The sequence below is a fragment of the Somniosus microcephalus genome, chromosome 6 (genome assembly GCF_052327205.1).
Source record: "Somniosus microcephalus isolate GS21.2 chromosome 6, FLI_Smic_1.0, whole genome shotgun sequence".
In the NCBI taxonomy this organism is placed as follows: Eukaryota; Metazoa; Chordata; class Chondrichthyes; order Squaliformes; family Somniosidae; genus Somniosus; species Somniosus microcephalus.
The window spans coordinates 154,836,376-154,850,034 of NC_140992.1; positions in this window are offsets into that span (position 1 = coordinate 154,836,376).

Consider the following 13,659-nt stretch of genomic DNA (forward strand, 5'->3'; position numbering starts at 1 on the left):
TAACCAACCAAACTCCAGCCGTATTGTTTTTCAACCGGAGACTAAGATGTCGCTTGGATTTGCTCAAACCAAACATAAGACGAGATGTTGAGGATAAGCAGTTCCAGCACATAAATGAGAAGCAAACCAGGAGCTTCAAGATAGGGCAACCGGTCTTGGCCCGCGACTACCGAACAGAAAAATGGCACCAGGCACGATATGCACACAGCAGGGACCACTAATGTACACAGTGGACGTTGGAGAGAGCATCGTGAGACGCCATGCTGACCAGATTCTAGAGTCACAGGAACAAGCCAAACCTGTACCACAAGCATGTGCACCTGGTAATGAGCCCGAAGTACAGATTGCGTCTACCTCAGAAGCAGGGGTATTGGAAGCTGACGAACCAACCAATGACAATGAGCCAGAATTGACTCCACCGCCAGAACAGGATACTCGAGAAAGGCGCTATCCAGTCCGGATCAGGAAGCCTCCTCAAAGACTGAACTTATAAATGACTATTTCAGTTGATGTATATATTACTGAGAAAATTGTAATTGTAATTAGTTATTATTTAGTTGTTAAATGAATGTTATGTACTGTTTATCTAAAAGGGGAGGAATTGTTGTGTATATACCTTTAAGGGAATAACTGGTCTTAGACTACAGTACCGGCAGTGACCACCCCTGTATAAAAGGCCATAGCAGGCTTCTGTCGTTTCAGTTTCAAGCTGCCTCTTGTTCAGTAAAGTACCTGTTAACTGTTCTCCCGAAGTCCGTGTATTATTGAGGCGTGGACTTTACAGGCTTGATCGGGTGGATGCGGTGAGGATGTTTCCACTGATGGGTGAGACTAGAACTAGGGGGCATAATCTAAGAATAAGGGGCTGCCCTTTCAAAACGGAGATGAGGAGAAACTTCTTCACTCAGAGGGTAGTAAATCTATGGAATTTGCTACCCCAGAGAGCTGCGGAAGCTGCAACATTAAATAAATTTAAAATGGAAATAGACAGTTTCCTAGCAGATAAGGGAATTAGGGGTTACGGGGAGTGGGCAGGGAAGTGGACGTGAGTCTAGATTCGGATCAGCCATGATCCTATTGAATGGCGGAGCAGGCCCGAGGGGCCGTATGGCCTACTCCTGCTCCTACTTCTTATGTTCTTATGTACGTCAGCTGCCGTTGCTGCCGAGCCGACCATGGTTCCGCAGACTTGGCCATTGCGAACGTCAATGGTTTGTGGTCAACAAACGCGATGAAGCGGCGCCCTTCAAGGAGGAAACGAAAATGGCGGATGGCCAAAAACAAAGCCAACAGCTCTCGGTCGAAAGTACTGTACCGGCGCTCATGCCGTTATAGCTGTCGGCTAAAAAAGGCCAGAGGTTGCCATGCGCCGTCGACCCACTGCTCCTGGACGGCCCCCACCGCATAGTCAGACGCGTCCATCGTGAGGGCGATGGTGGCTCTTGGCAGGAGGTGTGCTAACATGGTCGCGTTGGCGAGCGCAGTCTTCGTCTCCTCGAAGGCGCGATCCATGTCTTGCGACCATACCATGGGCTCCTTTCCTGTCGTGCCCCTGAGGGCCTCGTAGAGCGGACACATGAGCTGTGCTGCCCTGGGGATGAAACGATGATAGAAGTTCACCATCCCCAGGAACTCCTGTAAGGCTTTCACGGATTTCGGTTTCAGGAACGCCGCGATCGCCTCCACCTTGACTCGAAGTGGCATTGTCCCAGCTGGGGTTATGCGGTGGCCCAGGAAATCAAGTTGCGCTAGGCTGAAACGGCATTTGTCCAGGTTAACGATGAGGCTGTGCTGCTGAAGCCGTCGGAAAAGGACCCGAAGGTGCTCGAGGTGTTCCTCCTTGGAGGTGCTGGCAATCAGAATATCATCCAAATAAACAAATAAAAAATCAAGGTCCCATAGGACGGAATCCATGAGGCGCTGAAATGCCTGCGCCGCATTTTTAAGCCCAAAGGGCATTCGTAGGAATTCAAAAAGTCCAAAGGGGGCAATGACCGCTGTCTTTTCGACATCTTGTGGGTGCACTGGCACCTGATGGTAACCACGGACGAGGTCGACTTTCGAGAAGATGGACGTTCCCGCCAAATCGGCTGAGAAGTCCTGTATATGGGGAACGGGGTAGCGGTCGGGCATCGTTATCTCATTGAGGCGGCGATAATCACCACAGGGCTGCCATCCCCCGCCGGGCTTGGGGACGATGTGGAGCGGGGAGGACCAGGGGCTACTGGACCGACGGATGATCCCCATTTGCTCCATCACGGCGAACTCCGCCTTCTCCGCCGCTAGCTTGCTGTGCTCTAAACGTCGCGCCCTGGCATAAACGAGAGAGCCGGTCATCGAAATATGATGCTCCACCCTATGCTTGATGGTCGAAGCCGAAAAGGTGGGCTTCGTCAGCTCGGGGAACTCCTCGAGGAGACGGGTGAAATCGTCGGGCTGTGGCCGCGCACATGAACTCGTGTGTGACGCAGCCGTGCTGCACGCCCCTGAAATATCGTCGAGCGTGGCGGCGTGAACGAGGCATCGATTTTTCACGTCCACCAACAGGCCGTTGGCACCCAAAAAGTCAGCACCCAACAGGGCCTGCGAGATTTGAGCGGTGACGAAATTCCAGGTGAAAAACTGTCCACCGAAACATACTTGGACGAGCCGCTTTCCGCAAGTGCGGATCGAACCCCCGTTGGCCGCTTGCAGAGGGGGACCCCGTCCGCCGGACCGAAGGTCGATGACCGAGGCGGGAAGTATGCTGCATTGCACCCCTGTGTCGCATAGAAAACGACAGCCCGAGATGGAGTCAGTTAAGTAGGTGAGATTCCCGGAAGCACCAATCACCATCGTGGCTGCGGGGGAAGTAACGGGACCGGCGTGCTTGACTCGCGGAGATCTATTCGACGGTCTGGTAACGAAACTGCACGGTGGGCGGCAGCAGCGGGCCTTTGGGCCGAAACGAGCATGGTAGTACCAGTAACCAGTCATCGGAGGCGCCGAGGTCGGAGCCGGGTCCGGCTCCTTGTGGCGGGGCGTTGCGCGATGGCGCAGTTCTGTTGTCGGACTGCGTAAATCTATACCCTCCTGTACACTGTGTGGAATAATCTATATCCTCCGGTACTCTGTGTGGAACAATCTATACCCTCCTGTACAATGTATGGGACAATTTATACCCTCTTGTACACAGTATGGAACAATCTATACCCTCCTGTACATTGAGTGGAACAATCTATACCCTCCTGTATACTGTGTGGTACAATCTATACCCTCCTGTACACTGTGTGGTACAATCTATACCCTCCTGTACACTATGTGGTACAATCTATACCCTCCTGTACACTGTGTGGAACAATCTATATCCTCCAGTACACTGTGTGGAACAATCTATACCCTCCTGTACACTGTGTGGAACAATCTATACCCTCCTGTACACTGTGTGGAACAACCTATACCCTCCTGTACATTGAGTGGAACAATCTATACCCTCCTGTATACTGTGTGGTACAATCTATACCCTCCTGTTCTTGGCCTTAAGCCTGTTGAAATTGAAAATTCGGCCATCAGTACAGTAAAGGATTTGAATTTAAAGGGCAGATCATTGCTGATGAGATGGAGGATAACTGAGATGAACACTGCAAAAAGGGTTGGAGCAATGATGCAGCCCTATTTTACTCCTGTCTCAACTGTAAAGGGCTCTGAAATAGAACCGCTGCTGCTGAGAACTGCTGCGGACATGTTGTCATGTAGCAGCCTTAGAACTAAGATGAATTTATCGGGGCAACCAAGCTTAGACAAGATATGCCATAAAGTCTGGCGGTGGACAGTGTCAAAAGCTTTAGTTAAGTCTATGAAAGCTATGAACGGTGGTTGCTTTTGTTCACGGCATTTCTCCTGTAATTGACGCGCTGTGAAGATCATATCAGCTGTTCCTCTGGATGGCCGGAACCACACTGCGACTCCGGAAGAACCTCCTCAGATAACGGCAAAAGTCTGTTGGCAAGGACACGGGCAAACACTTTTCCTGTGCAAGAAAGAAGGGAGAAACCTCGGAAGTTACCACACACCGACTTTTCCCCCTTTTTAAAGATAGTAACAATCAAAGCGTCTCTGAGATCTTGTGGAATTTCTTCCTGCTGCCATATTTTTAGGAGGAAGGCATGTATGTGTGTCAGGAGCTCAGGGCCACCTTTTTTAAGGATTTCTGCTGGAATCCCATCTGAGCCAGCAGCTTTGTTGTTTTTCATGGACCTGATGGCATTCTGCACTTCTACAATGCTTGGGGGTGCCCCCATTTCCTCCCTTTCTGGTCTCGGCGGTAATTGATTGATGGACTCCAGATCTGCGCTACTGTGTCGGTTGAGCAGTTCTTGAAAATGCTCCCTCCATCTTGTGTCAATTGCCTCCTTGTCCTTGAGCAGAGTTAAACCGTCCTTAGAGCGTAAGGGGTTTAAGCCACAGTGGCTTGGTCCGAAAACTGCCTTGGTGGCACTGAAGAAGCCTCTGGAGTCCTCAGTATCAGCCATACGTTGTATTTCTAGGGACTTTTGAGACCACCAGTTGTTCTTCATCTCCCTTATTCTCTGCTGGACATCTGCCTTGACTCTAGCATGAGCCTCTCTTTTGGCCTTGCTGCTGATGTTGTTTTGCCAGGCGCAGAAAGCTTTCCTTTTCCTTTCTATGAGCTGCTCAATTTCTGAGTCGTTCTCATCAAACCAGTCCTGATGTTTTCTGGGCTTGAAACCGAGTATGTTCTGGGAGGTGTTGAGGATAGTGGCTTTCAGCAGTTCCCAATGTTCTCCAGTATCATGTGGGTATTCCTTTGGAAGACTTTGCCTGATGGAATCCTGAAAGCACTGCTGTATGGCAGTGTCCTCAAGACATTCAATGTTTAATTTTGGCCGGAACTGCTTCTTCTGAGCACGTATCTTGGGCTTTCGTTTGAGGGACATAGTTGCTCGGATAAGGCGATGATCTGTCCAGCAGTCATCAGTGCTGAACATAGCCCTAGTGACCAGAACATCACGACGATCCCTTGCCCGTACAATGACATAGTCAATGAGATGCCACAATTTTGAGCGGGGGTGCCTCCAGGAGGTTTTGTACTTGTTTATTTGTCGGAAGAACATATTTGTGATTATGAGGTTGTGCTCAGCACATTTAGTGAGAAGAAGTAGTCCGTTTGAGTCTCCATCACTACCATTATGGAGTTACAGTATGCAGATGATAACGCCATCACAGCTCTTTCCGAGCATGACCTACACAACACCTTGAATGCTTTTTCCAGAGCCTACAAACTTCTGGGACTTACCATGAATGTAAAGAAAACCCAGGTGCTCCACCAGCCATCACCTAATCAGCTTGCAACTCCTCCCTCTATAAAGATTGATAATAACACCCTGGAAAATGTCAACACCTTTCCATATCTTGGTAGCCATTTATCCTCCAAAGCTGACATTGATTCTGAAATCCATCACCGCCTGAGTTGTGCAAGTGCAGCCTTTTCTAAACTGAGGAGGAGAGTCTTTGAAAATCATGACCTCCAAGTCCAAAATAAATTCTTGTATACAAAGCCATCATCCTTCCCACCCTTTTATATGGAGCTGAAACCTGGACTACGTACAGTAGACATCTCAAAGCCTTAGAGCAATACCACCAACGCTCTCTACGCAAAATCTTGAGGGTCAGCTGGGAGGACAAGCGTACCAATTGGACTATACTTGAAGAGGCCAATATCAACAGCATCACTACGCTCATCATGCAGCGTCAACTCCGATGGATTGGACATGTCATTCGCATGTCAGACTCACGTCTCCCAAAACAGGTTCTGTACTCCCAGTTGAAGGAAGGGAAAGGTCTCCTGGTGGTCAAAAGAAGCGTTACAAAGATAACATCAAAGTAATCCTTAAAAAGTTCCACATCGATATTAATAACTGGGAGGAAATAGCACTGGACAGAGACAATTGGAGAAAATGCATCCACAACGGTGCTGCGCTACATGAAAAGAATCTCCAGCGTGCCGCTGAGGATAAACGCCAGTGCCATAAGGAGAGACAACAACTTAAGAAGACCCATACTCCAGTCATTACCAATAGTCTTACATGCCCACACTGTAGTAGAGTCTGTGGATCTCGGATTGGCCTCCACAGCCACCTGAAGACCCACAAGTAGATGACTGATGAAGGACATACCATACTTGAATTCGAGTGGTCGCCGATAATGATGATGATACCCTCCTGTACAATGTGTGGAACAATCTATACCTTCCTGTACACTGTATGGAACAATCTATACGCTCCTGTACACTGTGTGCAACAATCTATATCCTCCTGTACACGGTGTGCAACAAACTTTACCCTCCAGTACACTGTGAGACACAACCTAAACCCTCCTGTATACTGTGTGCAACAAACTATACCCTCCTTTATACTGTGTGGAACAATCCATACCCACTTATGCACTTTGAGGAACAATCTATACCCTCCTGTACACTGTGTGGACCAATCTATATCCTGCAGTACACTGTGTGGAACAATCTATACCCTCCTGTACACTGTGAGGAACAATCTATACCCTCTTGTACAATGTATGGGACAATCTATACCATCTTGTACACAGTATGGAACAATCTATACCCTCCTATACACTGTGTGGAACAATCCATACCCTTCTGTACATTGACTGGAACAATCTATACACTGCTGTACACTGTGTGGTACAATCTATACCGTCCTGTACATTGTGTGGAACAATCTATACCCTCCTGTACACTGTGTGGAACAATCTATACCCTCCTGTGCACTGTGTGGAACAATCTATAACCTCCTGTATACCGTGTGGAACAATCTATACCCTCTTGTACACTGTGTGGAACAATCTATACCCTCTTTTACACTGTGTGGAACAATCTATACCCTCCTGTACGCTGTGTGGTACACTCTATACCCTCTTGTACGCTTTGTGGAACAATCTATACCCTACTGTACACTGCGTGGTACAATCTATACCCTCCTATACACGGTGTGGAACAATCTATACCCTCCTATACACTGTGTGGAACAATCTATATCCTCTTGTACAGAATGTGGAACAATCTATACTCTCCTGTACACTGTTTGGTACAATCTATACCCTTCTCTACACGGTGTGGAGCAATCTATACTTCCCTGTACACTGTACAACCTGGCGCTGCGATTCAGGTTGGGGGAGGGCAAGTTGAGTCATCTTCCCACACCCACACATTGAAGCAACATCTTTGGGATGTCCGGGGGCATTCTCAGGCTACCCTGAGTATCATGGGCAATACCCGCTCCCCCAATTTTCTCTGAAATTAATATCTGGCGAGAACAGTTGTGGGTTCTGTACTGGGCCTTAAGTTGACCCCAAATATCTCAAAGCAGACGGAAAGTTAGGTGTCAGCCATGGCTCAGTGGGCAGCACTTGTGCCTCTGAGTCAGGGGGTTGTGGGTTCAAGTCCTGCTCCAGACACTTGAGCACAAAAATCCAGGCTGACACTCCAGTGCAGTACTGAGGGAGTGCTGCACCATGGGAGGTGCCGTCTTTTATATGAGACATTAAACTGATGCGCTGTCTGCTCTCTCAATTGGATGTAAAAGATCCTATGGCACTATTTCAAAGAAGAGCAGGGGAGTTCTCCCCGCTGTCCTGGCCAATATTTATCCCTCAACCAACATCACTGAAACAGATTATCTGGTCATTATCACAGTGCTCTTTGTGGGAGTTTGCTGTCACAAATTGGCTGCTGTGTTTCCCACATTTCAACAGTGACTCCACTTCAAAAGTATGTGATTGGCTGTGAAGAGCTTTGGGACATCCTGAGGCCATGAAAGGTGCTATATAAATGGAAGTCTCTTTTGCTTTTCTAAGAAAATACATCCTAATAATGGCAATGTTGTTGCCCTGCAGGGAATAAGTAGTTTGGAACATTTTAATCCTCTGCCTGTTGAGTGTCTCCAGCTCCCTCCATTGGAGCAGCAGTGTTCCATTCCAATTTCCCAGATCCTCATTCAGTCGGGCGCCTCTGTGGGCCCTCCAGAGGTAAAGGTTGGCCACTCCAAATAATTCATCAATATCATCCCAGGGACTCGGGTTGAGGGACATTGCTACAAATTTGAGTCTTGCCATATCTAGTCTCCCAGGTACAGCACTCACACCCAAAAGTGATCTGAACATCTTGAGTTCAGGAGTGTGTCCATACTGCCCAGTATCTAACCAGTATAAGAACATAACAAGTAGGAGCAGGAGTAGGCCATTTGGCCCTTCGAGCCTGCTCCGCCATTCAATAAGATCATGGCTGATCTTCTACCTCAACTCCACCTTCCCGCACTATCCCCATATCCCTTAATTCCCTTTGTTCCCAAAAATTATTGACCTCTGTCTTGAACGTAATCAATGATTGACCATTTCTGGGTAGAGAATTCAAAGAATCACAACCCTTTGAGTGCAGAAATTTCTCTTCATCTCTGTCCTAAATGGCCTAACTCCTTATTCTGAGACTGTTACCCCGTGTTCTAGATTCCCCAGCCGGGGGAACATTTTCCCAGCATTAACCCTGTCAAACCCCTTAAGAAATGTATATGTTTCAATTACATCACTTCAGATGTTAGGAGAGGGATGGAGTCAGTGGCTATGGAGTGGGGCTTGTGGCGGGGACCGAAAACAATGGCTTCAATTTTCCCAATAATTAATTGGAGAATGTTTCTGCTCATCCAGAACAGGATGTTGGACAAGCAGTCTGACAATTTAGAGACCGTGGAGGGGTTGAGAGAAGTGGTAGTGAGGTACAGCTGGGTGTTGTCAGCATACATGTGGAAACTGACACTGTGTTTTCGGATGGTGTCGCCAAGGTACAACGTGGAGATGAGAAATAGGAGGGGGCCAAGGATAGATCCTTGGGAGACACCAGAGGTAATGATGTGGGAGCGGGAAGAGAAGCCATTGCAGGTGATTCTCTGGCTATGATTAGATAGATAAGAATGGAACCAGGTGGGTGCAGTCCCACCCAGCTGGACAATGGTGGAGAGGCATTGGAGAAGGATTGGGTGGTCAACTTTGTCACAGTAACAAAGGATGTAATTTGTGACTTTGATGAGAGCGTTTCGGTACTGTGGCAAGGGCGGAAATCTGCTTGGAGGGATTCAAACATGGAATTGCGGGAAAGATGGGCATGGATTTGGGAGGCAACAACATGTTCAAGGATTTTAGAGACAAAGGGGAGGTTGGAGATGCGGCAGTAGTTTGCAAGGACGGAGGGATCAAGGGTTGTTTTTTGAGGCGAGGGATGATGACGGCAGATTGGAGGGAGAGGGGGACAGTACCTGAGGAGAGAGAACCATTAACAATATCAGCTAACATGGGAGCCAGGAAAGGAAGTTGGATGGTCAGTAGTTTGGTGGGAATAGGGTCAAAGGAGCAGGAGGTGGGTCTCATGGACAAGATGAGCGCGGAGAGGTCATGAAGGAAGATCGGGGAGAAAAAGAAGAAAGATGTGAGTTCAGGGCTAGGGCAGGGGGGAACCTTCTCTCCTCAATCTCTCAATATTCAATCTCTCAATACTCAATCTCTCCTCATAGGTCTATCCCCTCATCCCAGGAACCAGCCTCGTGAACCTTTGTTGCACTCCCTCTAAGGCAAGTATGTCTTTCCTTATGTAAGGAGACCAGAACTGTAAACAGTACTCCAGGTGTGGCCTTACCAATACCATGTATATTTGTAGTAAGACTTCTATACGCTTATACTCTAATCCATTTGTAACAAAAGCTAACATACCATTTGCTTTCCTAATTGCTTGCTGTGCCTGCATGTTAACTTTCTGTGATTCATGTAAAGGACACCCAGGTCCCTCTGAATGCAAACATTTCCCAGTCTCTCACCAGTCAAAAAATATTCTGCTTTTTTGTTTTTCCTACCAAAATGGATAACTTCACACTTCCCCACATTGTATTCCATTTGTCGTGTTCTTGCCCACTCAGTCAACCTGTCTGTATTTCTCTGCAGCCTCTTTGCATCCCCCTCACCACTTAAAGTATCAGCTGTGGCTCAGTGATTAGCACACTCACCTCTGAGTCAGAAAGTTGTGGGTTCAAGTACCCATGCCAGGGACTTGAACACATAAAGCTAGTGCAGTGCTGAGGGAGTGCTGCACTATTGGAGGTGCCGTCTTTCGGATGAGACGTTAAACCGAGGCCCTGTCTGCTCTCTCAGGTGGACTTAAAAGATCCCATGGCACTATTTTGCAGAAGAGCAGGGGCGTTCTCCTTAGTGTCCTGGCCAATATTTATCCCTCAATCAACATAACAAAAACAGATTATCTGGTCATTATCACATTGCTGTTTGTAGAAGCTTGCTGTGCGCAAATTGGCTGCCGCGTTTCCCACATTACAACAGTGAATCCACTTCAAAAGAAGTACTTCATTGGTTGTAAAGTGCTTTGAGACATCTGGTGGTCATGAAAGGTGCTATATAAATGCAATTCTTTCTTTCTTTACTGTCCCACCTAACTTTGTATCATCAGCAAACTTGGATATGTTACACTCAGTCCCTTTAGCTAAGTTATTAATATAGATTGTAAATAGCACTGATCCTTGCGGTACCCTACTTGTTACAGCCTACCAACCTGAAAAAGTCCCATTTATTCCTTCTCTGTGTTTTCTGTTTATTAACCAATCCTCAATCCATGCTTATATATTACCCCCAATACCATGAGTCCTAATTGTGTGTAATAGCCTCTTGTGTGGTACCTTAGTGAATGCTTTTTGAAAATCCAAATACACCACATCCACTGGTTCCTCCTTATCCATCCTACTAGTTCCATCTTCAAAAAATTTTAACAGATTTGTCAAACGTGATTTCCCTTTCATAAAACATGTTGACTCTGCCTAATCATATTATGATTTTCTAAGTGTCCTGTTACCACGTTCCTAATAATAGTTTCTAGCATTTTCCCTACTACTGATGTCAGGCTAACTGGCCTAAAGTTCCCGTTTTTTTCTCTTCCTCCTTCCTTTCAGTGGGGGGGGGGGCATTTTGGTGCTAGGGAGCATAATTCTGTTAGACTTAAGGTAGTTATGGAAAAGGACAAGGGTAGACCAGCAATAAAAATTCTAAATTGGGGAAAAGCAAATTTTGCTAAGCTCAGAGGGGATTTAGCTATAGTGGACTAGAAACAGCTACTTGAACAGCTAATCAGTGTCAGAGCAGTGGGAGGCATTCAAGGAGGAGATCCGGAGGGTTCAGACCAAATATGTGCCCTTAAAGAAAAAAGGTAGGACTAACAACATCTAGAGCCCTCTGGATGTCAAGAGACTTACAGGGTAGAATAAAGAAAAAAAGGGAGGCGTATGACAGATACCGAGGGGTAAATACTCTAGAATCTTTAGAGGAGTATAGAAAGTGCAGGGGTGCAATTAAAAAGGATATTAGGAAAGCAAAGAGCGAGCATGAAAAAATATTGGCAAGTAAAATCAAGGAAAACCCAAAATGTTTTGTAAATATATTAAGAGTAAGATGATAACTAAAGAAAGGGTAGGGCCTATTAGAGATCATGAGGGCAATCTGTATATGGAGGTGGGAGCCATAAGTAGGGTTCTTAATTAATACTTTGCGTCTGTTTTCACAAAGGAGCGGGGCGAAGCAGACATTGCTATCAGGAGGGAGAAGTGTGAAATATTAGATGAAATAAACATAGTGAGAGGGGAAGTATTAAGGGGTTTAGCAGCTTTAAAAGTGGATAAATCCCCAGGCCCGGATGAAATGTATCCCAGGCTGTTAAGCGAAGCAAAAGAGGAAATAGCAGATGCCCTGACCATCATTTTTCAATCCTCTCTGGCTTCAGGTGTGGTGCGGAAGGACTGGAGGACTGGTAATGTGGTACCCTTGTTTAAAAAGGGAGAAAAGGATGGACCGAGTAATTACAGGCCAGTCAGCTGAACCTCGGTGGTGGGAAAATTATTGGAAATAATTCTGAAGGACGGGATGAATCTTCATTTAGGAAGACACAGATTAATCAAGGATAATCAGCACGGATTTGTTAAGGGAAGGTCATGTCTGACAAACTTGATTGAATTTTTTGAGGAGGTAACAAGGAGGGTAGATGAGGGTAGTGCACTTGCTGTAGTGTATATGAACATTAGCAAGGCTTTTGATAAGGTTCCACATGGCAGACTGGTCACGAAGTTAAAAGCCCATGCGATCCAGGGCAAAGCGTCAAGTTGGATTGAAAACTGGCTTGGAGAGAGGAAGCAGAGGGTAATGGTTGATGGGTGCTTTTGTGACTGGAAGGCTGTTTTCAGTGGGGTTCCGCAGGGTTCAGTACTAGGTCCCTTGCTTTTTGTGGTATATATCAATGAGCTAGACTTGAATATGGGGGGTATGATTAAAAGGTTTGCAGATGATACAAAATTGGCTGTGTGGTTGATACTGAAGAAGGAAGCTGTAGACTGCAGGAAGATATCAATAAATTGGTCATAAAGTGGGCAGAGGAGTGGCAAATGGGATTCAATCCAGAGAAGTGTGAGGTAATGCATTTGGGGAGGGCCTGCAAGGAAAGGGAATACACATTAAATGGTTGGACATTGAGTAGTGTAGAGGAACAAAGGGACCTTGGAGTGCATGTCCACAGATCCCTGAAGGCAGCAGGCCAGGTAGATAAGGTGGTTAAGAAGGCATACGGAATGCTTGCCTTTATTAGCTGTGGCATAGAATACAAGAGCAGGGGGGTTATGCTTCAACTGTATAAAACACTAGTTAGGCCTCAGCTAGAGTACTGCGTGCAGTTCTGGTCACCACATTACAGGAAAGATGTGATTGCACTAGAGAGGAGATCTACAAGGATGTTGCCGGGAGTAGAGAATATTAACTATGAGGAAAGTCTGGATAGGCTGGGTCTGTTTTCCTTGGAATGGAGGAGGCTGAATGGAAACCTTATTGTAGTGTATACAATTATGAGGGGCATAGACAAAGTGGATAAAAATGACCTATTTCCCTTGTCAGAGGGGTGAAAAACCAGGGGGCACAGATTTAAAGTAATTGGTGGAAGGTTTAGAGGGGATTTGAGGGGAAATTTCTTTACCCAGAGGGCTGTGGGGGTCTGGAAATCACTGCCTGAAAGGGTGGTAGAGGCAGGAACCCTAACCACATCTAAAAAGTACTTGGATGTGCACTTGGGATTCTCTAACCTGCAGGGCTATGGACCAAGAGCTGGGAAGTGGGATTAGGCTGGATAGCTCTTTGTTGACCAGCGCGGACACGATGGGCCAAAATGGCCTCCTTCCGTTCTGTAACTTTCTACGAATCTATGTGGGAGAAATTGGGTGAGTAGCGCCACCTGTTAGCGCCTAAAGAGGCAGTCAGTGGCTCTAGCACCACTGGCTGCGCCTCCCGCGATATTCAGCAGGGGCGCTAATGGTGGCATTAGCCATTTGCGCTGCGCCGCCACCGATGATGTCATCGGTGTGCACAGTGCCCCATTCGTGCCCCGTTCGCGATATTTGGTAGCGAACGCTGCAGTTGCGCTGTTCGCTACCCGTGCCCGGTTCACAGGGCCTTACTGTGCCGGCAGCAGCGCAAGTTAAGGTGGAGGTGCGGGGCGGCCGCCTTTTTCGGCGGCCGCCTGCCAGCACCTCCGTCCCCGGCCTCCTAACCACCACCCCCCCC